The following is a 3,590-nucleotide window of genomic DNA, read 5'->3' as shown; positions in this document are numbered from 1 at the left end:
ATATATATATGTGTGTGTGTGTGTGTGTGTGTGTGTGTGTAAATATATATATATGCACACATCCATAGATACATGCAGCTGTAACTTTATAAATATATATTTATACCAATACATAGATATATATGTACACACACACGCACACAAAATATATCTATGCATACACGCATAGATACACAGACCCCGCTCTTGAGATGCACTCCGAGTTTTCGGCTGTAAGGCGCTTTTATGAAATTTAGTTATTGTTTTTGTAGTTTTTGCGATGGCGAGAAAATCCTATTCATACTCATATAAAGGAAATACTCCATGCCCCTCTTCGCTTCTGTGAACTATAATTAAAACGTGCATATTGCAATCTTCCTCTGCATTCTCTCGAAGAATTTGTGCTGATAATATGCATGCAGGTATATGGTATGCACGCACGCACGCATATATCTATTAGTGTATGCATGCACATGTCTAGGATGGTGAGTCTCTGTGTCTGATGGAATGTGAATGTGTATATATATCGTGTAGTAATCCAAATTAACAGAACTTAATAATTATACAGAGATCTTTTTAAAAAAGAGCAATAAATTGTATCTCAACATGATGCCTATTTGTATGTAGATGGACTGATACATTTCAGAGTTATGTCTCCTGATCAATTAACACAGTCCACTGGTTTCGACAGCAGTTGGGATTTGATGAAGCTCGTATCTTTTTCACTAAGGACAGAATATATGTACGTAGAATAAAATAATTTCAAACGAATTTCTAAAACGATGAGGAAACGTGCTTAACTCTCAATCTTCTGCAAAATCCATGATAAACATATAAGTAACTAATTCTTCTATTCAATAATGGGTTGATATTTGGTGGGAAAGAAGACAAAATATCATTTGTACCCGGAGATTGCATATATACTATTAAGTGAGCCGTCAATACGTTCATTCAATCTGCTGGATATAACACAAAATCTCCCTCAATGTAAACCCTACGAACTAAACTGAGAGGATACACTAAACTGAGAGTATAACATAGTCGCATTTAAATAGACAAGATAGTTACAGCGGAAATGCTACTGATCCTGACTGCACTCGATGACAGTTGGGCTAGGACTAACTAAAAAGCTAAAATAATAGTAGGAGGCTGAATGAGCTTATTGATGGCCTTCTTATTAATATATATACAATCTTCGGGTACATATAATATTTTGCCTTCTTTCACACCAAATATCACTCCATCTAATATAATAAATGCGAAAACTAATTTCTGTGTGTCAGGGTGTCGGTGTGTCACACTTCGTATCCTTCTCTCACTATTCATTGACACTCCTACTATTGCTCGTGTTGGGTTGAGAGTAATAGATGGCATAGAGAAGATAGTAGATTGGCGGTTGTGATGGTAATGGGGCAATAGTTTTAGAATGAGCTGTAGTTGTGATAGAGGCTGAGGCAACGGTGGTGATGATGGTGGTGGTAGCTGAAGCAGTCTTGGACAATAGTGATAGTAAGCGATGTTTAAGACAGTGGTGGAGGGGGAAGCGGCGAAGTCAAAGGTATTGATGGTGGTGGCGTCAGAATTCTGAATGGTGCGTGTATGGCAGTTTTGGTGGCGATAGTGGTAATACTGGTGATGGTCATGGTTGGAAACAATCAGAAGAAGGAAGGGGAGACAAAGAAATATGTTAGACAGAAAAAAATGTACTGACTCCTGAATGGATGAACCAACAACTTTCAATAACCTGCCACAAAAATGTTTATCATGCAACTTTGTAATAAGTTCAAAGTTGACAAATTATATCATTGTTTTGATGTAAATTGCTCATTGTTTGAAAAATATTGGTCAACTTTAATCAAATTTCATATGTACCCAATGCATGAAGTGTCATTGTTAGACCCAAGGCCCACTGAAGAGCCCGAGAGGGCGGCGTTTAAGCTAGTTGTCAAATATAAGAATTAGTTACATGCTTATTATGGAGTTATTAGAAGATTGAGAGTTAAGCTATTTCCTCATCATTTTAGAAATTTGTTTTAAATTATTTTATTCTACATTTATGTATTCTGTTCTTAGTGAAAAAAGCACAATCGTTATTAAATTACAACTGCTGGACTGTGTTAATTGACCAGGAGACATAACTCTGAAATGGATCAGTCCATCTACAAAGCCCATCTTCGGGTTAAAACTTACATCATAAGGAATGGAGAAAATAATGCAAGAAGAATTTAGTTTCAGCATTTTTGGTCGCTGCTGTAAACATTAAAGCGCAAGTATTTGCTTCCAATATATGTTCAGGGTCCAAATATTCAAGTGTATAATTGTGTATTAAAGGTGACTTGCTACATTCATGCCATTCACAATGATATTAGTTGCCAGTTTCGATTTTCACGTCTTACTTCTTTATGTTACATTAGTAATTCATAAGACAACAGAAGCACATACGCACACACATGCATACAAATACATATAGAATGCTAGGTACATAGCAGTGCGCATTCTTCCATTTGTCCCTCACGAAGCTCGCTCTAATGCATGCAAGCGGGCTGGGCTCCCGCTTGTAGATTTTCATTGTTATAATCTCACGGCTTGCCAACACTATATGCTCTGCACTGTCCACCATGTCATGAAAAAAATACACATATGCATGCAAGTGCTCATACCGGTGCAAATTATATAAATGTGTGAATATATATCTTAGATTTATTAATCATAGTTCAAAGAAAAAAACACACATGGCCTTTTTAAAATATTAATATTAGATATGTCCTTTCCAAAATATTAAATTTTATCCAGTACTGCGGCTCAATATTCGGAGTTCAAAAATTAAAGTAGTAAGAAATTACCCCTTTGATGTTACTACTCCCAAGTTCGCCCCTGGCAGGTGTAGTACTAACTGCCAAGTGCTTTAGCTATGTGTCAAATATCAGGCGGTGGAATCGTCGATAAGATATACAGGACAAAGAGGAGGGCTGGTCTGTAAACATGTGCCATACCGTCTCACCAATCTATGGGCATGTCCTGGTACAACTTGACATATTCCTTATACCAAAGACTTGAATAGGTTCTGTATCACATGCTGAAGTGAAAGAGAGCGAGTGACTTGCTTAGTAAAGAATACATAAATTGGCAGAATGCAAGGGAATATCACAGCTGCATCTTTTCCAGGAAAAATTAGCATTCTTCAGATTTTAACATACGGATTCATGGTCACCAATACCTGTAGGCAGGACAGGTGTAGAGAAAAATGAAAGATAATGCGGTCAATTGGTCAAGTCGTTAAAGCGTCAAACAATTCGCTTGCGGTACTCGTTTCGGCTCTTCGCGCTATAAATTCAACTACTGCCGAAGTTAAACTTTGCCTTTCATCTTCCGGGATAAATACATGAGGTACCAGTCATTTATTTTATTTTTTCACTCTTTTTCTTTGTCAGTTTGTCTTCCTTTTCTCACAGTAAAAAAAAGTCAAGCACACAGGAAAGAGCGAGGTGCTTTTCTCCCAGCAAAGAGTGATAGGCAGACAGAGGAGAGAGGAGTGCTTCCCGTCAAGTCTAATAATACCCTGTATGTAACAATGATGTACCTACGGTTCCATTAGGGGATGAGGATCCCAG

The sequence above is a fragment of the Octopus bimaculoides genome, chromosome 7 (genome assembly GCF_001194135.2).
Source record: "Octopus bimaculoides isolate UCB-OBI-ISO-001 chromosome 7, ASM119413v2, whole genome shotgun sequence".
NCBI lineage: Eukaryota > Metazoa > Mollusca > Cephalopoda > Octopoda > Octopodidae > Octopus > Octopus bimaculoides.
Note: the sequence above shows the minus strand (reverse complement) of the source record.